The sequence below is a fragment of the Hemiscyllium ocellatum genome, chromosome 6, assembly GCF_020745735.1.
Source record: "Hemiscyllium ocellatum isolate sHemOce1 chromosome 6, sHemOce1.pat.X.cur, whole genome shotgun sequence".
Lineage (NCBI taxonomy): Eukaryota > Metazoa > Chordata > Chondrichthyes > Orectolobiformes > Hemiscylliidae > Hemiscyllium > Hemiscyllium ocellatum.
This window is the reverse complement of record NC_083406.1, coordinates 72,624,041-72,648,999: the sequence shown is the minus strand read 5'-3', so window position 1 is coordinate 72,648,999 and position 24,959 is coordinate 72,624,041. Positions and strand designations below refer to the sequence as shown.

General features: G+C 38.9%; 1 protein-coding gene across 1 annotated transcript in view; it reads right to left on the bottom strand.

Moving 5' to 3' along the window:
* LOC132816747 (cytoplasmic protein NCK2) overlaps window positions 1–20,937 on the bottom strand; it is an 85,314-nt gene extending 64,377 nt beyond the window's left edge. Inside the window, exon 1 of the mRNA XM_060826656.1 lies at window positions 20,775–20,937. The gene's annotated coding sequence lies outside the window, so the exon portion shown is untranslated. The remainder of the gene's footprint in view (window positions 1–20,774) is intronic.
* Between the last annotated feature and the right edge of the window lie 4,022 nt (window positions 20,938–24,959).

Sequence of the window (24,959 nt, the reverse complement as noted above, 5' to 3'; positions counted from 1 at the left end):
ATGCATGGCTAAGGAGCTGGTGTTTTGGAGAAGGATTCACATTTTTGGATCAAATGGAATCTCTTCTGGGTAAAAGTGACCTGTACAAAAAGGACGGATTGCACCTAAATTGGAAGCGGACTAGTATACTGGCAGGGAGATTTGCTAGAGATGCTCGGGAGGATTTAAAATAGTAAGATGGGGGGGACCCAGGGAGATAGTGAGAAAAGAGATCAGTCTGAGACTGTACAGTTGAGAAAAGAAGTGAGTCAAACAGTCAGGACAGGCACGGACAAAGCAGAGAACAAGATAAGACTGATAAATTAAACTGCATTTATTTCAAAGCAAGAGGCCTAACAGGGAAGGCAGATGAACTCAGGGCATGGTTAGGAACATGGGACTGGGATATCATTGCAATTACAGAAACATGGCTTAGGGATGGGCGGGACTGGCAGCTTAATGTTCCAGGATACAAATGCTACAGGAAGGACAGAAAGGGAGGCAAGAGGAGGAGGATGAGTGGCGTTTTAGATATGGGATAGCATTACAGCTGTGCTGAAGAAGGAAATACATCCAGGGAAGTTATTTGAGTGGAACTGAGAAATAAGAAAGGGATCATCACCTTATTAGAACATAGAACACTACAGCACAGAACAGGCCCTTCAGCCCACGATGTTGTGCCGACCATTGATCCTCATGTATGCACCCTCAAATTTCTGTGACCATATGCATGTCCAGCAGTCTCTTAAATGTCCCCAATGACCTTGCTTCCACAACTGCTGCTGGCAATGCATTCCATGCTCTCACAACTCTGTGTAAAGAACCCGCCTCTGACATCCCCTCTATACTTTCCTCCAACCAACTTAAAACTATGACACCTCGTGTTAGCCATTTCTGCCCTGGGAAATAGTCTCTGGCTCTCGACTCTACCTATGCCTCTCATTATCTTGTACATCTCAATTAGGTCCTCTCTCTTCCTCCTTTTCTCCAATGAAAAAAGTCCGAGCTCAGTCAACCTCTCTTCGTAAGATAAGCCCTCCAGTCCAGGCAGTATCCCGGTAAACCTCCTCTGAACCCTCTCCAAAGCATCCACATCTTTCCTATAATAGGGCGACCAGAAATGAATGCAGTATTCCAAGTGCGGTCTAACCAAAGTTTTATACAGCTACAACAACATCTCATGACTCTTAAACTCAAGACCCCTGTTAATGAAAGCCAAAACCCTGTGGCCATTTTAAGGGATCTATGTACCTGCACACCAAGATCCCTCTGTTCCTCCACACTGCCAAGAATTCTATCCTTAATCCTGTACTCAGCTTTCAAATTCGACCTTCCAAAATGCATCACCTCGCATTTATCCAGGTTGAACTCCATCTGCCACCTCTCAGCCCATCTCTGCATCCTGTCAATGTCCCACTACAGCCTACAACAGCCCTCTATACTGTCAACAACACCTCCAACCTTTGTGTCGCCTGCAATCTTGCTGACCCATCCTTCAATCCCCTCATCCAAGTCATTAATAAAAGTTACAAACAGTAGAGGGCCAAGGACAGAGCCCTGTGGAACACCACTCACCACTGACTTCCAAGCAGAATAATTTCCTTCTACTACCACTTGCCGTCTTCTGTTGGCCAGCCAATTCTGTATCCAGACAGCTAAGTTCCCCTGTATCCCATTCTTCCTGACCTTCTGAATGAGCCTATCATGGGGAACCTTATCAAATGCCTTGCTGAAGTCCATATACACCACATCCACAGCTCAACCCTCATCAACTTTTCTTAGTCACATCCTCAAAGAACTCGATAAGGTTTGTGAGGCATGACCTGCCCCTCACAAAGTATTGGGATTGTATTATAGACGTCGCCTAATAATCAGAGGGAAATTGAGAAACAAATTTGTAAGGAGATCTCAGCCATCTGGAAGAATAATAGGGTGGTTATAGTAGGGGATTTTAACTTACCAAACATAGACTGGGACTGCCATAGTGTTGAGGGTTTAGATGGAGAGGAATTTGTTAAATGCGTACAACAAAATTTTCTGATTCAGTCTATGGATGTACCTACCAGAGAAGGTGCAAAACTTGACCTACTCTTAGGAAATAAGGCAGGGCAAATGACTGAGGTGTCAATAGGGGAGCACTTTGGAGCCTGAAACCATAATTCTATTAGTTTTAAAATAGTGATGGAAAAGGATAGATCAGATCTAAAAGCTGAAATTCTAAATTGGAGAAATTTTGATGGTATTAGGCAAGAACTTTCAAAAGCTCACTGGGGCAGATGTTCGCAGGTAAAGGAATGTCTGGAAAATAGGAAGCCTTCAGAAAGAAATAAGAATCCAGAGGAAGTATATTCCTGTTAGGATGAAAGGAAAGGCTGATAGGTAAAGGGAATGCTGGATGACTAAGAAAGTTGAGGATTTGCTTAAGGAAAAAAGAAGCATGTGGCAGATATAGACAAGATAGATCGAGTGAATCCTTAGAAGAGTATAAAGGCAGTAGGAGTATACTTAAGAGGTAAATCAGGAGGGCAAAACGGGGACATGAGATAGCTTTGGCAAATAGAGTCAAGGAGAATCCAAAGGGTTATTACAAATACACTAAGGACAAAAGAGTAACTAGGGAGAGAATAGAGCCCCTCAAAGATCAGCAAGGCAACCTTTGCTGGGGGAGATACTAAACAAGTATTTTGCATTAATATTTCCTATGGAAAAGGGCATGGAAGATATAGAATGTAGGGAAATAGATGGTGACATCTTGGAAAATGTCCATATTACAGAGGAGGAAGTGCTGGATGTCTTAAAATGCATAAAAGTGGATAAATTCCCAGGACCTGATCAGGTGTACACAAAAGCTCTGTGGGAAGCTAGGGAAGTGATTGCAGGGCCTCTTGCTGAGATATTTGTATCATCAACAGTCACAGGTGAGGTGCCGGAGGACTGGAGGTTGGCTAACATGGTGCCACTGTTTAAGAAGGGTGGTAAGGACAAGCCAGGGGACTATAGACCAGTGAGCCTGACGTCATTGGTGGGCAGCTTGTGGGAGGGAATCCTGAAGGACAGGATGCACATGTATTTGGAAAGGCAAGGACTGATTCGGGATAGTCAACAAGGCATTGTGCGTGGGAAATCATGTCTCACAAACTTGATTGAGCTTTCTGAAGAAGTAACAAAGAGGACTGATCAGGGCAGAGCGGTAGATGTGATCTATATGGACTTCAGTAAAGCGTTTGACAAGGTTCCCCACAGGAAACGGGTTAGCAAGGTTAGATCTCATGGAATACAGGGAGAACTGGCCATTTGGATACAGAGCTGAAAATGTGTTGCTGGTTAAAGCGCAGCAGGTCAGGCAGCATCCAAGGAACAGGAAATTCGACGTTTCGGGCATTAGCCCTTCATCAAGCTTGTGCCCGAAACGCCGAATTTCCTGTTCCTTGGATGCTGCTTGACCTGCTACGCTTTAACCAGCAACACATTTTCAGCTCTGATCTCCAGCATCTGCAGACCTCAGAGGGTGGTGGTGGAGGGTTGTGTTTCAGACTGGAGGCCTGTGACCAGTGGAGTGCCACAAGGATGGGTGCTGGGTCCACTACTTTTCATCATTTACGTAAATGATTTGGATGCGAGCATAAGAGGTATAGTTAGTAAGTTTGCAGATGACACCGAAATTGGATGTGTTGTGGACAGCGAAGAAGGTTACCTCAGATTACAACAGGATCTTAATCAGATGGGCCAATGGGCTGAGAAGTGGCAGATGAAGTTTAATTCAGCTAAATGCAAGTTGCTTCATTTTAGGAAAGCAAATCTTAGCAGGACTTATACACTTAATGGTAAGGTCCTAGGGAGTGTTGCTAAATAAAGAGACCTTGGCGTGCAGGTTCAAAGCTCCTTAAAAGTAGAGTCACAGGTAGATAGGATAGTGAGGGTGGCGTGTGGTATGCTTGCTAGTATTGGTCAGAGTATTGAGTACAGGAGTTGGGAGGTCATGTTGCAACTGTAAGGGCATTGGTTAGGCCACTTTTGGAATAATGCATGCAATTCTGGTCTCCTTCCTATTAAAAAGGTTTTGTGAAATTTGAAAGGGTTCAGAAATGATTTACAAGGATGTTGCCAGGGTTCGAGGATTTGAGCTATAGGGAGAGGCTGAACAGGCTGGGGCTGTTTTCCCTGGAGCGTCAAAGGCTGAGGAGCGACCTTAAAGAGGTTTACAAAATCATGAGGGGCATGGATGGGATAAATAGACAGTCTTTTCCCTGGCTGAAAATGTGTTGCTGGAAAAGCGCAGCAGGTCAGGCAGCATCCAAGGAACAGGAAATTCAACGTTTCGGGCATAAGCCCTTCTTCAGGAAACGTCGAATTTCCTGTTCCTTGGATGCTGCCTGACCTGCTGCGCTTTTCCAGCAACACATTTTCAGCTCTGATCTCCAACATCTGCAGACCTCACTTTCTCCTCGAGTCTTTTCCCTGGGGTGGGGAAGTCCAGAACTACAGGGCATAGGTTTAGGGTCAGAGGGAAAAGGTACAAAAGAGACCCGAGGGGCAACCTTTTCACATAAAGGGTGTATGTGTATGGAATGAGCTGCCAGAGAGTGTGGTGGAGGCTAGTACAATTGCAACATTTAAAAGGCATTTGGATGAGTATACTAATTTTAAGGGTTTGGAGGGCGCTGGCAGATGGGACTAGATTGGGTTGGGATATCTGGTAGGCATGGACGGGTTGGATTGAAGGGTCTGTTTCCGTGCTGTACATCTCTATGACTCTTGCGCTGTTCATTTTGCTTTAAAATCCCTTGAAAATTTTAAATGTTCTGTAACTGAATGTTAACAGTGTACAGGCTTCACAATTAATGCTGAAGACCTCAAGACCATGAAAAATCAATTTTATATTTTGTGATTGCCTGCCTTAATCCAATCATAACAATTAATTTCATAATCTGAACATTAAAGTTAAAAACGAAAAGACATTAAGTACTTTAAACTTCTTGATTTGCTCTGTGAGAGTATTGGCTGCATCCTCACTCACTAAGATCACCACTGCAGCATGTTATAACTTTTGTCTGGATGGAGAGAAATACACCTCATAAATCTGCAAATTGTCCTGATCAGTTTTCTTAGAGGTCAGCAGCAACTGTCTTTGCCACTGACCACAAAATTCAAGTCAAAATGTCTCCATTAATATAAAACAGAACCACAGGGAAAGCATTCAAATTCAAATCAAAACAGTCTCTTCGACACAGCATGAACCATCAATAATTTGATACTGTTTATTCAGACCGGTGGGCTGAGTTAGCCCAACTGTTTAAGACATTCTTTTCAAGCACGCTCTCCTCAAAAATACGTTGGCACCATTGTTCTAAAATCATAAGAAGAACAACAGTTTCTATTTCTAAGCATTTTCATCCTCCTTCAGAGCAGGTGATGAAGGAGCAAATGGCATTTGATAGAATTGATTCTGAAGTGCCAAACCACTCATTTACAATTTATTCCTACTTACCAAATTCTGGGTTTTATTATAATTTAAGATGGGAAGGCAAGTAGTGAGAATGACACAATGAATCTGAAGAGGGATAGAGACAGATTAAGTGCGCAAAAACTTGACAGATGGAATACAATGTGAGAAAATGAAAGGTTATGCATGCTCGCAAGAAGAATAGAAGATCTGAATATTATTTAAATGGAGAAGTCTTTGGAAAGCTGCAGCACGCAGGGATTTTGTGGACCTTCTGCATGAATCACAAAACACTAGCATTCAAATTCAGTGGGTTAACCAGGAATGCAAATGGACTGACATCAGAGGTAGTATCGTTACTCAGAGAGTAGTAGGGTTGTGGATCGCACTGTCTGCAACAGTTGTAGACTTACCAACTTTACAAGCATTTAAATGGTAATTGAATAGGCACATAGATGAGAATGGAATAGTATAGGTTAGATGGGCTTCAGATTGATTTCACAAGGCAGCACAACATCAAGGGCCGAAGGGCCCTGTACAAACTGTAACGTTCTATGACTCTTAGCTTTTAGTTCAAGGTGAATGGAGTATAAAAATAGGGAGATCTGGCTTATAGTCTATACAAGGTACAAATCAGATCACACCAGGAATACTGAGAAGAGTTTTGAGCTCCTTATCTAAAGAATGATATAATGGCATTGGAGACAATCTGTAAGAGAGCGGAATAGAATTTGGCTGTTTTGCCCATCTTATCTAGTCATCCAGTCCACAAAGTTGATTCCAGGTATGTAGGGATTTTCTCATGAGGGATTAAGTCAGTTGGGCCTGTATATGTTAAAGTTAGAAGAATGAGAGAAGACCTTATTAAAACATATCAGATTTTTGGGGTGGGCTTGACAGGGTAGACGCAGAGAGGTTGTTTCCATTTCTGGGAGTCTAGACCAGAGGACTTAATCTCAGAGTAAAGGATTGCCCATTTAAGAGCGTAGACAATGTGTGTAATTCTTTACCATAGAGAGCTGTTGATGCTGGTTCACTTAGTATGTTCAAGTTCAAGATCTCTAATCAGGAAGGGAAGCAAGAGTTATGGGAATCAGGAGTCCAGGATCATCAGAATTTCACTGAATGGTGAAACAAAGTTAATGAGCCAATTATACCTCTACTTTTGTAACTTATGGTGTTACGAATGTATATTTTACCTATGAGAAATTCCTATCTCATTTGTCAAAATTGAATTTGTTCTTCCTGAGAAAAATGCACATTTCTTGGGAATTATTACAAATTCTCAAGTCTTGAAAATACCAAAAAAGATCTGCTCACTGGATATTGTGGCTAAGATTTTCCAGTGTGCTCATCAGCCCACAGTTTCCTGTGCACTAAAATATAGGAAAACATGGGCTGGTCAGCAAACAAGCCAAAAGCTGCAAGCTATTTCCAGAACCACTGGGAAATTTTACACAAAAATTATATGATTTTTAAAAAAATAAACTTCAACAAATGAACAAATGTATAGGAGGCAATCATTACGGCACTATCCATTAAAACAAACTTCAGGGAATTAACTGGATCAGGTTTTATTAGCCGAAGTATACTCAGTATAAAGAAATGAATTAGTTGGAAACATTAAAATTATTTTCCAAATTAAGTCTCAAGTCTGAAACCTATATTTTCAAAATATATTCACATATAGGCGCCATGCTAAATATGAATTTGTCACTTCAAATGTTAACCACAAACTGCAAGGAGAAAGTCAATTTTCTCCTTCACTATTGCTGTTATGTTGCAGCTTTCCAAGCCATTGCATATAATTCAATTAATTTTTCCAGACAGGGAGCTATGACAGAAATAGAACAAATCAAATATTCACATCACTTCCCTAAGTCAACAGTGACAGCATTTTCAATTCAAGATGGATTCAGGAGTATACTACATGAACTGTTCAATGAGTTTTCAGAAATGAACAAGACAGAAAGAGATTTAAGCATTTCTATTAAAAAGATGAAGAATTTCACACCATCTTCTGAACTGATGTAAATTCTTTAACTAAAAAACTTTCCAACTACATTTATTTCACCCATGTTAGCCCAATTCAGGAGTAGACTTTTTGTTTTTTTTTCCCCCCATTCTAGCCAAGGAATTGAGGTCAATTTTAAAAGTAGCATGACTTTAATACTGGGATGGCTACAAATTCAATTGTTTCCTTTATATTTCAATAATATATTTCATTTAATGACACTGCATGCCATTAAAAATCATTTGACATCGACAAATTTTTAACAAATGGCATTACTGTTTTGTCCAAGTTTGTTTTAGAAATATAGAAACATAGAAAATAGGAACAGGGTAGACCACTCGGCCTTTGAGCCTGTTCTGTCATTCAATATGATCATGGTTGATCATCCAACACAGTACCCATTCCTGCTTTCTCCCTGCACCCTTCGATCATTTTAAACCTAATAACTATATTGGATTCATTCTTGAAAACATTCATCATTTTGGCCTCAACTATCTTCTGTGGCAGAGAATTGCACAGAATCATCATACTCTGGGTAAAGAAATCTCTCCCCTTCGCAGTCCTAAAAGATCTATCTCATGTCCTTAAACTGTGACCACTGGTTCTGGATTCCCAGTTCATCGCTAAAAATCCTTTCTGCATTTACTCTGTCGAGTCCTGTTAGAATTGTATAGGTTTCTGAGATTCCCCTCATTCTTCTAAACGCCAACGAATACAGCCCTTATAGTTTCTTCACACATCAGTCCTGCTATTCTAGGAATCAGTCTGGTTAACCTTCAGGGCTTTTGCCCGAAACGTCGATTTTGCTGCACTTTGGATGCTACCTGAACTGCTGATCCATAACCTTCATTGCACTCCATCAATTACTAAATCATCCTTCCTCAGATACGGAGACCAAAATTGCAAACTGTACTCCAGTTTTGATTAGAACTTACTTATAATCTTAAGATAATGTTTCGTTATTGTACATCATTTAATTCACTTTTATTAGGTATGTTTATGTTTTCATAAATTGTCTGTTAAGCTTTATTTATGAGAAGTCATAGACCTGAAACCTCAACTCTGTCTCTCTCCACAAATGCTGCCAGGCCCGAGTATTTCCTGCGCTTTCTGTTTTACTATCAGATTTCCAGTAACCATACCCAAATGCAAAACTGCTAACAACCAATACAAACAAGCGAATGATATCTAGCAGCATTAGCTAATACCATTAACATTTAGATTTTGAAAGAACTATTCGCAATCAATAACGAACATAACATTAAGAAACAAATGCAGAATTTTTCCTTCCACTTCTTATGGGAACTGCTACTACCTGCTACCTTTTTAAAACAACTGGTTGCGAGAACAACTGCCATTACCCAAATAGAATAAAATAATTTTGCCATTAAATTTCTCTCTTCCTCCATCCTCCTCAATGAGAAATTTAACTAAAGTTAAGAACAACATAAGGCAAAGGTAACCAGTTATTTCAATTTAAGGTCATACAAAGAAAACATACATCTCCAACCCTAAATTATATGTACAGTTCTATCAACAACATGAAACCATGGCAAGCCATGCTCAGTTCAAGAGATTCAAAGAATTTCAGTAGATTCAAATATATAACAGACATAAGATTATAACAAATATACCAGATTATAAACAAACACAGCTTCAGTACAAGCACAGTGTAATCATTTGCAGTTCAAAACTGATTTTGGAAGATTCATTTGCAATAAAACACAAACAAAGGGCCTGGATTTTGCAGGACTAATGACAATGAAACCCTCAACGTTCCCGTATATTATTTTGTGAAACTAACAGCAACTTCTGTCATCTGTCCATGGAACACTACAATTAATTGTCTGTGATTGGATGCTCGTCCACAGGATGCATTGATGTAGTCTTTACAGATAGAAATCTTGGAGAAAATGTGATGCAACAGGAATTTGACCTAAAAAAATTATAACTTGTTTAATGAAGTATAACTGGGTCTTTAATTAGGACAAGTTACTATTTCTGATGAATGACCTCTCCAGTCCAGAAAACGAATTTTATGTTCGCAGAATAGAATGTCAAATGGGTCTTCAAAATAATAAAAAAAATGAATATACTTTAATAATAAATGTGACATTTGTCAAAGAATTAATTAAATAATAGTCCTTTCTAAGGTATAGGAAAATTGGAGAATTTTTTAAAAATATCAGAATAACCTGCATCACGATCATTCATTTTGTGTTGATTTATAATTCCCTATTCAAACAAAATTGCATGTTTAGCATATTGACACCTGTCCACTGGTTGACTAACAGTCCAGATGTTATGTGGATATTGAACCAAATCCCTTAGCTATTTTGCATTAAAATACTCTCAAACACATGACCATACCAATTGATAGGTCTTGAATAAATTAAAGTTGCCTTCGCGCAGAGGACTCTCAGATTGTTCTCCCATTAGAAAGAGACAACTGATTTAACTGGACGGTTACCGCACTTCAGGCAAGGCTGAGACCCTGCGACCTCAAAGTGACCTTTGCCAGCATGAGAAATGAACCCACACTGCTGGCATTACTCTGCACCACAAACAATCTGTCCAGCCAACTGAGTAACCAGATGCAGTGGTTAGATTTAGATACTTATTGAAACATTTCTACCCAATAACAAGGAAATAATAGAAAAGCTTTCAAATTAAAGAATAAATAATTGTCTGTCTGTGCATAGGACAGATGATTAGAATTATAAAATGATACAGCATAGACTGAAGTCATTCAGGCCATCATGCTCATACTGACTACAGTGCAGCTACCCACTTAATCCCAGCACTGTACTCTTTCAAAACAGCTTTGTTTTATCCTTTTTCTTGTGTTACTACTGTAACTGCTTCTGACCTTGTGGTACCTACCAGATCCAAACCGTTTACTCAAAAATTTTGTTGCAACACAAATCAAAAAGCACAATAATACAAATGCTGGAAATCTGATAGAAAACACATAGTCAGCGGGTCAGGAAGCACTCAGTGTGAGCCAAAATTTCAGGATTCCAACCTTTAATCAGGGACTAGAATAAGATAGAAACGTAATTAATTTTGAACAAGGGTGGTGGGACAAAGACAAAGGAAAAGCTTTGATAAACTGGAAGACATGACAGACTGATTGACAGAAGAGTCAATCTTACAGCCAAAGGAAATGGTGAAAGGATGTGCAAGTAAATAAAGAAACAAAAGATGTAGTGGGAGCAAATGCACTGCAGTCTGAAAGCAAAAAGCAGGTTTAGGTCTAAAAAAAAATTAAATTCAGTGTTGATTCCAAAAGATTAGAAAGTGACTAATCAAAAGATGAGCTGTTATTGCTCAAGGTTACACAGAATCACAGGATAGCAGGCATGGACAGAGATGTTACCTTGAGCGAAGGATAAAGAATTAACATAATGAGTCATTAAGAGCTTGGGATAACGCTTATATACTGAATGGAGGAGTTCCACATAGCAGCCACCCAATCTCTTCACGAGGGAGAAACAACATGAAGCAATCAATACACTAGACTGAACTGAAAGTAGCACACTTAATGGCTTTAACAGGAGGAGGAATGTTGGGACCTTGTATGGTGAGGAGAGAGCTGATTAAAGGGTAGCTGTTACACGTTCTGCATTTGCGTGGAAAGTTACCATGAATAGGGGACAAGGTGCTAGAAATAGACTGGGGGGTCCACATAAAGTCATAGAGATGCACAGCATGGAAACAACCCTTCGGTCCAACCCATCCATGCCGACCAGACATCCCAACCCAATCTAGTCCCACCTGCCAGCATCCAGGCCATATCCTTCCAAACCCTTCCTATTCAAATACCCATCCAAATGCCTCTTAAATGTTGTACCAGCCTCCACCACTTCCTCTGGCAGCTCATTCCACACACGTATCACCCTCTGTGTGAAAACATTGCCCCTTAGGTCCCTTTTATATCTTTTCCCGCTCACCCTAAACCTATGCCCTCTAGTTCTGGACTTCCCCCACCCCAGGAAAAATCCTTTGTCTATTTATCCTATCAACGCCCCTCATAATTTTGTAAACCTCTATAAGACAGAGAAGAGGGTTACCTCAGATTACAACAGGATCTGGACCAGATGGGCCAATGGGCTGAGAAGTGGCAGATGGACTTTAATTCAGGTAAATGCGAGGTGCTGCATTTTGGGAAAGCAAATCTTAGCAGCACTTTTATACTTAATGGTAAGGTCCTAGGGAGTGTTGCTAAACAAAGAGACCTTGGAATGCAGGTTCATAGCTCCTTGAAAGTGGAGTCGCAGGTAGATAGGATAGTGAAGACACTGTTTGGTATACTTTCCTTTATTGGTCACAGTATTGAGTACAGGAGTTGGGAGGTCATGTTGCGGCTGTACAGGACATTGGTTAGGCCACTATTGGAATATTGCGCGCAATTCTGGTCTCCTTCCTATCGGAAAGATGTTATGAAACTTGAAAGGGTTCAGAAAAGATTTACAAGGATGTTGCCAGGGTTGGAGGATTTAAGCTACAGGGAGCAGCTGAACAGGCTGGGCTGTTTTCCTTGGAGCGCTGGAGGCTAAGTGGTGACCTTATAGAGATTTACAAAATTATGAGGGGCATGGATAGGATAAATAGACAAAGTCTATTCCCTGGGGTCGGGGAGTCCAGAACTAGAGGGCATAGGTTTAGGATGAGAGGGGAAAGACATAAAAGAGACCTAGGGGGCAACTGTTTCATGCAGAGGGTGGTACATGTATGGAATGAGCTGCCAAAGGATGTGGTGGAGGCTGGTACAATTGCAACATTTAAGAGGCATTTGGATGGGTATATGAATAGGAAGGGTTTGGAGGGATATGGGCCAGGTGCTGGCAGGTGGGACAAATTGGGTTGGGATATCTGGTCAGCATGGACAGGTCAGACCGAAGGATTTGTTTCCATGCTGTACATCTCTATGACTCTAAGGTCACCCCTCAGCCTCATGGAGAAACAGTTACCATGATTCAGGAAAGGGGTGGTTGCAGCAGTGCACGAAATGTGGCAGGCATGTTCAAGTGTCTGTGAATCATGGTGGGAGGGAATTCTCAGTTAAGAAATAAATAAGACATCTCAAAAATGCTAGTGTATAAGGTTGCATTAAATCAGGTTCCTCTGCCTCCATCACTTCTGTTCCAGCCTGAGATTATAAGACATAGCAGCAGATGTAAGCCATTCTGCCCTTTGGGTCTACTCTGACATTCAGTAAGATCATGGCTGCACTTTCCTGCCTTTTCCCTATAACCAATTCCATTACTGATCAAAGGTCTGTCTTTTTCAGCCTTGAATATACTTTACAAAGCAGCTTCTACAGCTCTCTGAAAAAGAATTTGATGGATTCACTACCCTCAAAGAATAAACTCCTCCTTATCTCTGTCCTGATTAAGATTTTACCCTCTGGTCATAGACTCTCCAAAGGGAACGACTTTTCCACATCAACTCTATCAAATCCCCTAACAATTTTTAATGTTTCACAAGGTCAGCTCATATTCTTCTAAATTCCAATAAGTACAGACCCACACTACTCAATCTGTGCTCACAAGACAGTCCCTACATATCACTATTAGTCTAGTAAATCTTCTATAGACAGCCTTCAATGCCAATATATCTTTCCCTAGATAAGGCGCACGAACTGTTCACAGCATTTCAGCTGTGGTCTTAGTTGTGTCTTGTATAGTTTTAGCAAAACCTTTTACACTTCACTTCCATTGAAACAGAGGCCAACATTACATTTTACTTGTTGAAATTGGATACCAGCTTTTTGTGATTTACGCATGAGGACTCCTAATTCCTTCTATTCTGTAACTTTCTGCAGTCTTTCTCTACTTAAATAATAATCAGCTCCTCTTTTCTTCCTGCCAAAGTACATAGAATATTTGGGAAAATGTGAGGCTATCTGCCAAGTTTTTGCTTTACTTGTCTACAGATCCCTACAGTCTCTGTTACATGTTTATCATTTACCTTCCGATTTATTTTTGTGCCATCCACAAACTTAGTTATAGTGCACTCACAGTCACTAATGTACATTCTAAACAATTATTTCACCAGTAATGATCCCAGTGGCACTCCACCAATTACAGGCTGCCATTCTGAAAATGCCCTCCTTTTCCCAACTCTGCATTCTAGTAGGTAGTCTATCCTTTATCAATGCTAGTGCACTATAACAAACCCTAAGGGCTCTTACTATTAAGTAGACTGATGCATGATACCTTATTTATTGCCTTCTGAAAATACAAATATGTTACATCCACTGCTGCCCCTTTACCTACCCTGTTTGTTAGTTCCTCAAAGCCTTCTAGGAAATTTGCCAGGCATGTTATCCTCTTCATTAAGTCACGCTGACTCTGGTTTGTGAAGAAGCTAGTTCTTTTAATACCTAAGGATGCATCCCATCAAGTCCAGGAAACTTCTCAGTCTTTAGCCCCATTAGTTTCCCTAGCATTAAATATTGTATATTTTCCCACTCCTCATTTTGCTCCTTGGTTACTTAGTTTAATTCTACATTTAGTTCATGTTGCCTTGCCTGATTCTTTCTACCAACTTGCAGACTAAATTTGGAGTGAGCAAAATTACCTTATGAGGAAACGCAAGAAAGTCTATGCCTGTAGTCAGAGATAACTTAATTAAACCAAAGAAGATTCTCAGGATATGGAATGGATGTTTCCTCTTACAGGAAAATTCAGAACGGGGGCTTATTTTTGAAAATAAGGGATAGCCCATTTAAAACTGAGATGAAATATAGTTTATTTGCTCAGAGGTCAAGAGCCTTTGCAATTCCCTTCCTCAAAAGGCAGTGGATGCAGAATCTTTAAGTATTTTTTAAGGTAGGGCAGACTGACTCTTGATTACCAAGGGGATGAAAGATATTTGGAGATTATGCAGGGATTTAGAGCAGAGGTTAAAACCAGATCAAACAAGACCTTATTGAATGGTAGAGCAGTTTCCAAGTGACCTACTCCTGTTCCTTGTTCATATTTAAATCTTATTGATATCAATGAATTGTCAAGTGCTGTTTCATCTGCCCATTTTGAAATGGTGTCCAATAAACATAAGGCAAGTCTGTTAATTAGTCACCTAATGACAACCTCTGGCAAACACTCCATAAATCTCTACAATCTGAAAAGCAATAATTCACCAGCACACTCTACTTTCTGGCAGGATGTATATAAATTGGTTAAAGAACAGTATACATATAGTCCTATGGGTGCTCACTTTGCTAAGAAACCTATAATGTTGTACTCTGTCAAATGTCAAAGTCCAGAGACAAAATTTTCAACTCTTGAAGTTACTTCAAAGAACTCAATTAAATTAATCAAGCATGATTTGCCTTTTGAATATATCCATGCCAAGTTTCCCTTTATTATTTAATCAATACTTCTCCACATACAGATTGTTATCTTTAAAAAAATCTCCTCACATCAATCTTAGACTGACGATCCTATAGTTGCTTGGTTTATCCCTCTCACCTACCATAAAGAGAAAAATGCAATGTTTCTTAACTGCCTACATTGACTGACCACACAAAAATATTTCTATTGCAACCTTATGTGTCATTAAGATTCAAATTAGATTAAATTCCTTTTCTTTAATAAGCAAGTATATTAAAATTATCGGGATGCAGCCAATGCAGAGCCAATGTTAGTAAAATAATATCACATTAATAAAATAATTCTGCTTTTCCTGAGCAGTTTAGCGTACTTTTATTTAAATAAAGAGTTAAAGACAACTATGGTTGATACTACATTACTTCAGTTAGTATCTCACAATGACTGGTTAAACATTTCAACAAAATTATGGAAAAGCAAACAGTCAACCAGCTCCCACATATTTTCCAGTGGAGGTGTGATCAATCACAAGAAGCTGCAAGCGACCATAGCTTGTTTATAGATGTTCCTTACTGATCTGCGTTAGCTCCATTTGGCATTTTATATCGATAGCTCCTTACTAATTTGGACTATGCTAAATAGGGAAATCACGTAATAAACTTGCAGTCTACTGCTCAATAACAAAATGCACTGAAAGATCACTATTATAATCAACATGTAGTTAACTGAGCTGCAGCTATAACATATAGGTAGACATTAATGTTGGCACACTATCTCAAAACTCAAATTTAACTTCCAACAGAATTAAAAGGTAAATGTAATGGTGAGCACTCACTAAAATTGAATATTTGAGTTAAATTCACATAAACCCAGAAGGTTTTTTTCACATCTACTGACTAGTAAATCCTGCAACTAGGTCAATGATCATTAAATTTTTAATTTTCTACTGTAGTTACATTCACCATAACTAAAAAAATGGTTCTTCAATGCAAGATTCATCAAAATGTACATGGTGATTAACAAAATTTTTTGTACCTACTCGCCATTTTAAAAGATTTAAGCCCCAAAGTTTTACCTTCTGGAACACAGTACTTCCCTCACAGTTATCTTTACTTCTGCACGGAAACTTTCGACTGCTACAATATATCACTTTGAATAATTCACATACTGCTGTAATAATCAAAAATGAAAAACTCACGTTTTGATATCTACATTAAATACTCAATGTTTGTTTTAATTCGAAGAATGTAGAAGTGATTGTTTATATTCATCACGAACAGTCACTGAATGCTGGTTTTTCCATAGGTTATCATGATAACTAAATCAATGGGGCATAATTTCTTTGCTGCATATTGCACATTTTCTTTTATCCATTCACGGGATGCGAGCGTTACTGGTTAGGCCGGCATTTAATGCCCAGCCCGAATTATCAAAAGATCAATTAAGATTCAATCATTGCTGTGGGGCAGGAGGTACGTCTAGGCTAGTTTGGGTAAAGATGGCAGATTTCCTTCCTGAAAGGTCATGACTGAACCAGATGGGTTTTTACAACAATGGACAATGGCTACATGGTTGACAATAGATTAGCTTTCTTTCAAATTTCAGATTTTTAAAATTGAATTTGAATTCCAGTATCTACCATGGTAGGATTTGAACCTATGTTCAGACCACATTAATGACACTGCCTCTAAGCCATTACCTCTAAAGTCCTCTAAAACGCAAAAACTATAAATAGATTTAAAGAAAACAAGGTTAAACAATAATTTTAAATTTATTTCTAATTTTGCTCTGCTGTTGATAAAATTCCCATTTTTGGCTCTGGATTTTTCTGTGCAGCACAGGAAAATACTATCAAAACACCAGGCTTATCTGGCTTCACAATAATCCCCAAACAAGCAGTGAAGTGGAACTCTCTCATGTTAATGTTTCAGCGCAAGAATGAAATGATTAATATGTTCTAATACATAGCGTCTTAATTCAAGACATAGTTAGAAGTAGATTTGATTGTCATATGCACTAAAGTATAGAAATACATGAATACAGTGAAAAGTGCACAAAGTCACCATCTTGGTTCCCCATTTGTTTACAAAATTGGAATTAAAATGCAGAAATAAAAGAAACAAAGCCAAAAGGAATGAAAAACATCCAATATCAAAGTGCAGAGGACAATTTCAAAGTTTGCAGATGACAGGAAACTTGAAAAAATTTTAAAAAACAAAGACAGAAATCACTGGGGGAACTGAACAGACCCAGCAACATCCGCATCAAAATGTCAAATATGAGAAGTGCTGCTGCATACAGGTGTACAAAAAGACATTTCCACATTTCAGTTATTAAAGGAGCCAAAGTACCACCAAGAATAGGTGGCAATGCTTATTGATTCCTAATGGTCCAAACTAAGTTTCTTCCTAAAAAGGCTGCTGAATTATCCTTTCAACTGCAATTCAGAAAAACAAAATCAGAAGGAACATCTGGCACCTTCAACATTTGGAATTATTTTTGACTCAAAACATGTAGGATGACAAACAGAAACTAATACATGCATTCTTTCACTCTTGCTTATTGTTGTAAATGGGGCATTATGTTTTTTTTAAATAGGTGCTCACTCTTGTTCAGCTTTAGGAAACTGTATATATCAAGCCACGACAAATCTTGACAAAAGTATGTGATAGTTCAAGTTAGGCTCAGAATCCAAAAAAAAAGAAATTTAAGAAGTATCTTGAACCAAAGCTGAGGATACAGACATTTGAAATTCAGCCAATGCTTCAGCTAAATCAAAACTTCTAATTTAGAAATGAATAATATTTTATCATAATTTCCATAATGAAGCATAATGTAATTTTTATTATATTACTACTGGACATTAAAAGGCAAACAATTAGGATATGGCAATTATGGTCTTAGTCTGATTTAGACATAATTATTCCTACAGATTATTAATACACTCATCCTTCCTTATCTATGAAATGTAGTCATACAGATGTCCCCTGGATACCAAAAGAAATGCAGATACTATTCATATGTACCACAAAGGATCATAATCAATTTTTAAGGTATATTAGACAAGACAAACAGGAAAAATAAAAGGTGAAGTCGGAGACTGACATCTCAAGTATGTAGATCCATAGGCAACAAGTCAGTAGATAACAATCACTGAGTATATTCACTTAAGACTTTGTACAGATAACAACGTTGTAACTTTTTACAATCAGTTGAAAAGCATTTGCATTCACTGCAGATTTCAATAAAAACTGCCCACAAAGATCTAGTAAAATCTATGGCATGAATTTATTGTTTCCTGTCACCAGTTGATTCTGGTGCCAAGCCAAGGGGACTTCTAGGTGTCCAACAACAATTATGTCATCAAACAGAGTAAGCACCAAGTAGACTAATATTCTCACAGACAGCAAACTCGAGAATATACTATATGATTTTACTTTTAAATAACATTTTAGACTTCAAAATAAATGACTGGCCTAGAAACATCTGATCAAAATAGAAGATCAACTTTAACCATTCAATATACTTTTTAAAAAAGCAGAATGAAGAAATTTAACATTCCTCAATACAGAATTATTTTTCCCCCAGGGCCAAGTTGCTCAGCAGTTGTTATGAAGTAAACTATTGAAAACCCAGTTATACCTCATTCAAAAAGGTATAACATTTTATACTGAAACTAACAGCACATCAAAAAAATGATTTTGTTAAATTAGTGATTATTACTTGGTTACAACCTGGGATCTCATGTGTTCTACAGAGAAGCATTGTGTCACGGGCAGCAATTTTGAGATTCTTGTATTTAACTGCATATATACACACACACACACACACACACACACCAGAAGTTGTTACTTTCAATATTATTATTATACTAAATCTGGGACAATGCAATTGAAATATAATACATCATTTTCATAATGTGCCTACAAGCCTTTGGATCAGCAAATAGTATTATGATATAATCCCTGTTAGATTGAGTAAAATAAAACAATTTTTAGAAATTTAAGATTTTATTCCAAACGATCCCAGTTTTAAAACTATGCATTAATAGGAGTTGTTGTTATTTTGACTATATGCTTCTCATTAACACTCAGATAGCTTCATGAAATAGAATTAAGATAAAAAACAATGGCATGCCATATAAATCTATAACCTCAAAATGAAGCTTTGATATTTTTGAGTGTTATTTGACCAAACATCTGATGATGCTTTTAATAGAAATCAAAATAGCAAACCTCTCCACAAAACTGCATTGCTTCAATATCTTCAATTTGAATATTAAATCCTGAAGGCATGTACACTCACGGAACCCCCTCAGGCTATGAGTAAAAAGAAACTCCTAAGATATCAGCACTCCTAGACTGCAAGAGTTTTCAATTTCTGAAATGTAAAATCTTTTATAAGTGGTTTGAGGAACTACCTACACACAAAGCATTTAACTGTCAGATGTCTACAAAATCTTATGTATCTCTCAAGGTTCAGCACACAAAACCACTAATTTAGTTGTTTCACTGGCTGAGAATACAAAAGAGGAATGACCACACAAGTCTGTGCTTAAGCAAACAGCTACACAGACCGGGACTACACAGGCTGAAGATCCAGTCTCTATGGAATTCATTTCAAGCTATGTTGGGAAAGGCAAATAGGGAATCATTGTTTAAATGGAGGAATTTGCGAGCAATTAGAAGACCAAGGGTATTGCTTTGGACCCCTCTACAAACTCCCTTCCCTCATTACCAACTGAACTTCCCCCTCTTCGGCAAGTATCTGATGCTGAACCAGTATCGGGATCTGTGTCCTATTTAACCCCAAGCGATAACCTCTTCACCATCAAGGCCATTTTACATGTACCTCTGTAACTCCTGCCTCAGCCCACAGCATGAAATGCTTATCCATGGTTTTATTACCTGCAAGCTCAATTATTCCAACATTCTCATATCCTGTTGACATTCTACCTCTTACCATAAACTCTAGCTATTGATCATATCCATACTTGCATTAAATTCTAAATTTCCCATCATCTCAATGCTTATTGACCAACAGTTCAGAATTTTAAATTCTGATTATGTTCTGATCCCTTCAGAATCATGCCCCTCCCCAACCTCAGTAACTTCCACCAATTTGATAGTGCTCCAAGAATTTCAGGCTGTTTGAACACTTTCCCCATTGACTTCATTCCACTATCAATAGTAATGACCTCAACTGAATAAATACTGCTTTCAAATTCCCCCTGCAAACCTCTCACTCTTCTTTAAATCTCTCCATAAGATCTACTCGTCTTAATGTCTGTTCTGCTCCTGTAAAACACTTTGGGAGATAGAGAAATGCTACTACTGGTTTGTCGATGCTGGGTGAAGACTGCACTGAGCTACATTGAGAATGACAGTGACCAATGTGATATCTTGCCAACTATCAACATCCAAACACAAACTCAGGAGAGTTTACACAGGCACTTGTGAAATTAGCTGTATCTCACCAAGAGAAAATAAAAGGCTGAGAAGAGGAAATTAAAAATTTTTAAAAAGAAGAAAATAGAGTATGCATGTGGTTAAAGAGGTTACGGTGGTTTCAAAAATGTAAATACTGGTACCTTACTTTCTACCAAAGCTGCAATCTGGAATTTAAAGTGGGTAGTGTTTGATGTATCAAAAAATTGGAAATCGCAGCCCAATAAATAATTTTAGAGCTCCGTTTCGTCGGGAAAAAATAGAAGTGGTACATGTGAAGGAAGTTGTACTTTTTGGAGGTGGTGTGTTGCTTTTGTCTTTTTATCCCCTGAGGATGCTCCTTTTTGCTCTGCTCCGCACCTGAACGGTTACTGGAAAGCGGAGAAGCGAGGTGGCTCCAGGTTTGCTCGGTGACAGTTGCTGCCCACCGCTTCTCCATTGATCCCCGGGCCCTGCGCCATCGTGTACCCCCGGGGGGGGGGGGGGCAGGCCCTGACACCGAGAGGCCGCCACCGCAGCGACGGAGCCGGCAGCCCGCAACCGCCAACACTCACCTCCGGCCTCTCCCGTCCCGCTCCTCCTCTCCACCGACTAGATATATCGCCCGTCCCTTCTTCCACTATCTCCTTTTCCTGCTCCCGACGCCGAGCAGCCTCAATTCCCTCCTTCACCCCTTCCTCCTCCTCTTCTCTCAATACCGATCCCGATTCCCAACCCACTCTCCTCCCCGGGATCACAGCAAATGGACTGCGCCAGGAATGGTCGAGTGCGCAGGAGCATTGCCGTCTCTCCTCCCTCTCCGACTCTGGGCAGAGTGCGCAAGCGCTTTGCCGTCCTTTTGCCCAACACTTGAACAAAAGAGAGAAAATGTTAGGAGTCAGGGATTTGTCATTGATCATTACTTTTTCCTGGTTTTTTTCGCAAGCATTCCCTGTATTGACATATTCCTAATGTCTGTGTGTGGGAACGCCACGTGTTGACCAAAATTTCACCCAATTTTCTTCGACAGAATTCACAAATGCCAATTGAACAGCTCTTCTGAGTGTATCCTATATTATGAAAGTTAAATTAATGTGTTGAAAGAAGCAAATGCGAGGTGAGGGAATGAACGTTTTCACTTAGAGGCTTGGAAGTCACTGTCTGAAAGTGTGGTGGAGGCAGTTTCAGTTGCCATACTCAAGAGAATTGTTATCTAAGTGTAAATAAAGTGCAGAGCTATGGGGAAAAGGTAGGAGTTTGGCAGTAACCTAAAATGCTCAGAGAGCTGGTGCAGACTGGATAGGTTTGATTGCCCTCCTGAATGGCATCGATTCTGTAATTCTGAATTGGACTTGGATTTTGTGTTCCCCTTATATTGTATAAGATTCAAAGAAGTCTCATTTGAACAAAGTTAGAGCTTCACCTAAAGTTCACAGAGCAATTGACTTAACAGAATTTTTTTAAAATTCTGAAATTTGACTGTTAATACTCAGAATGTGGGGAAGCATCACCAATCTGCATATTAAATGTAGTAGAACTGCCCCTGGTGCCAAGGAAACTTCTGAACGATTTAATGTAAAAGTTCACAGCTATTTGTCAATGGCTCAATAGTTAAGTGAATTTGTTCTACTGGGAACATAGAAGCAGGATTTGACCAATTTGCCACCATCAGCCTGTCTACCATGCAATTTGCCCACCACGAATTTGCATCTTAAGTCTATTGACCTGCATGTTTTTATAATTCTAAATGTATTTTCCTAAGAAAATCTAGAAATTTCAGTTTTAAATTTTTAACTTAATCTAGAAGACCGCAATAACTTGCCTCTGTATTGATTTTTTATCACACCCCAATATTCAATTATTTTACTCTGCCATGAGCATTGCTATTTTCAATTTATTGTCAATCAAGACTACTGATCATTTTCATTGCCCCTCCAGAGTTTGTAACCTGCAATAGTTTAAAATAATCACATATTTAGGCACAATGTACTGCAGCTTTTTTTGGAGATATTTTAGCTGTTGCTGCTTGACATCTGTAGTATGGTAATGAATGATGTGGCATTCTGTATATACTTGCCCATAACAATTTGGTTGTTAATTCTTTATGAAAAATGTAAAAATATAACACATGAAATTCTTGGAAAGAAACAGCAATGTTCAAAATGAAGCAGAATTGCTCTTTGCGCTGGAGTTCCTTATTCTCCTTCTAGATTCTGTTTTTTGGTACATGTGTTGTAACCTTGAGTAGGCAAAATGCACAATGTAATTTTCAATACACTACATCCCTGCCTTTCTTATTAAATGACAATCTTTGCGTGTTTTGAATGGTTTGTTTACAGAATAGCAACCAATAACCTGAGCACAATATGAACTTTCAACTTTGATTAACATCTATAGCATCTTTTAACTTTTCTATTAATGTAGCAATGCTGTCAGTCTTAAGCAATGAGATTAAAGATTTATTCACCAACTGAAAATGATTCACTTTGTAACTTACCACTTAATTATGCATTTTTTCCAAAAATAGAATATCATCTAAAGTTAGATGTGGTCTCATTTAACTCTTGCTTTTTATCCGAGATGAGATTTGGAGGGATATGGGCCAGGTGCTGGCAAATGGGACTAGATTGGGTTGGGATATCTGGTCAGCATGGATTGGATCAAAGGGTCTGTTTCCGTGCTGTACACCTCTATGACTATGACTATGTTAATATCTAAATCGGAATCAATGCTTGCAAATAGTATTTTCAGTTCTTTGAAGATTGGCACATTTCATGGGATGATTTGCAAAACAGGCTTGTCAGTGACCATTAATCCTTTTATGTTGGCCACAACAAATGCCTGAACATCATAAAAAGTTTTGTGCTTTCCAATACGCCATCACATTTCACAAGCACTTTATCTCCTGGCTTTCATGGTCTGAATTTCATGGATTACACTGTACTTGATTCCATTTAATCCTTTGGTTCTTGATTGTATTCACATACACCAGGCCAGTCTTCAGAATGTTTAGTTTCTGAGTGTTTCAATTGAAAAGTAATCAGCAGCATGGTTTAAACAAGATAAAATGTACCTTTACTACACAACATTTGATGAAAATTAAGTTGTTAAAAGATAATTTAAAAAGTTATTAGCTAAAATGCTAATGCAAAGATTTAAGGTAAGTAAGGAAGAATATTATGTATGAATGTGGAAATAAGGTCTGTTTCTAAGTTTATGAGAAGACTTGTAGTTCGGGTGCTCGTTGTTGTGGTTCCAACGGAACGAGGACATGCCACAACCCAAAGGACTGGCCACACTACCATACATCAGGAGCATTTCTGAACTGACAGCCAGACTACTGCAACCACTAGGACTCATAACAGCACACAAACCAACAGCCATGCTCAGACAACAACTCACCAGGACAAAGGACCCGATACCTAGCATGAGCAAAACCAACGTAGTGTATAAAATCCCATGCAAGGACTGCACAAAACACTACATAGGACAAACAGGAAGACAGCTAACAACCCGCATCCTTGAACACCAACTAGCCACGAAATGACATGACCAGCTATCCTTAGTAGCCACACACTCAGATGACAAACAACATGAATTCGATTGGGTCAACACCACTATTATAGGGCAAGCCAAACAGATAACAACCAGAAAATTCCTGGAGGCATGGCACTCATCCACAAATTCTATCAACAAACACATCGACCTAGACCCAATATACCGGCCACTGCAGCGGACAGCAACTGACAACCGGAAGCGGCAGAGACATACCACTATAAATGCCGGAGGAATCAGCACAGAAGCACTTCACAGGAGGCTCCCAAGCACAGAGGATGCCACCTAGAAAGGGGATGAAACGTTTGCAAGAAAAACTCCCAGTTCGGCGAACAGAACCACAACAAGGTCTGTTTATGTTATCACTGCAGGTCTGGCTTGCAAGATTTTCTCTGAGGTGTAGAGGTTGAAAACTTGTAGTCAGCTTCAGTAGCTGTGATAGACTGAATAGAACAGATCCTGAAAGAGAGTGCAAATTCCTTTGTTTCACTTTCATGCTACTGCGGATTGAGGCTTTTGCTAACCTGGTTCAGTACAGCAATCCTGGATATCTCCATATGTTTCCATTTTTGTTTCCAGATGATATTCCTGAGATCTCAACATGCAATGGTTGCTCACTTATACACCATTCAAAACTGAAGAAAGACTGCCATCCCAAATTGTCAAATCATTCTTGTATATTGGGTCTCTCTCTTGGGCATATTGTGGTTTAGTTAAGGTAATCAACTTTATGCTTATCTCAGCCATTAGGTTGGATGACTGTCATTCTGTCAGGTTTTTGGTAACATAGTACAGTAATTCATACTGCCAGGCAAGCCATTGAAATTAGTTTCTGCTTATATTTGGAAGTGCTAACTGTAATTGAGAAGTGTCTCATGTGACTTCTTCTTGAAATAAGGTGTCAGTTTCTAACATTGACTGAATCCACAAGGATAGTAAAGTGACTTCTCCGTTTTATTGTGTCTTATTGTGTCCATTTGAAAAAAACAGGTTAGCTTTTGTTGCAAAGTAATGCCCAGGAACAGGTGCATAAGTTGAATGTGCCAAGATGATTGTAGCTGGAGATTTTCCAATAACTGAGTGAAGAATTGTGCTTGCTAAATAATTGCGAAGAAAATGATATTTCTTCTGCTTCCAAAACTTTCTCTCACCTGTAGTTGTACAAGTCATTTTGTTAAAGATATGTATAATTGTCTCAACCCCTC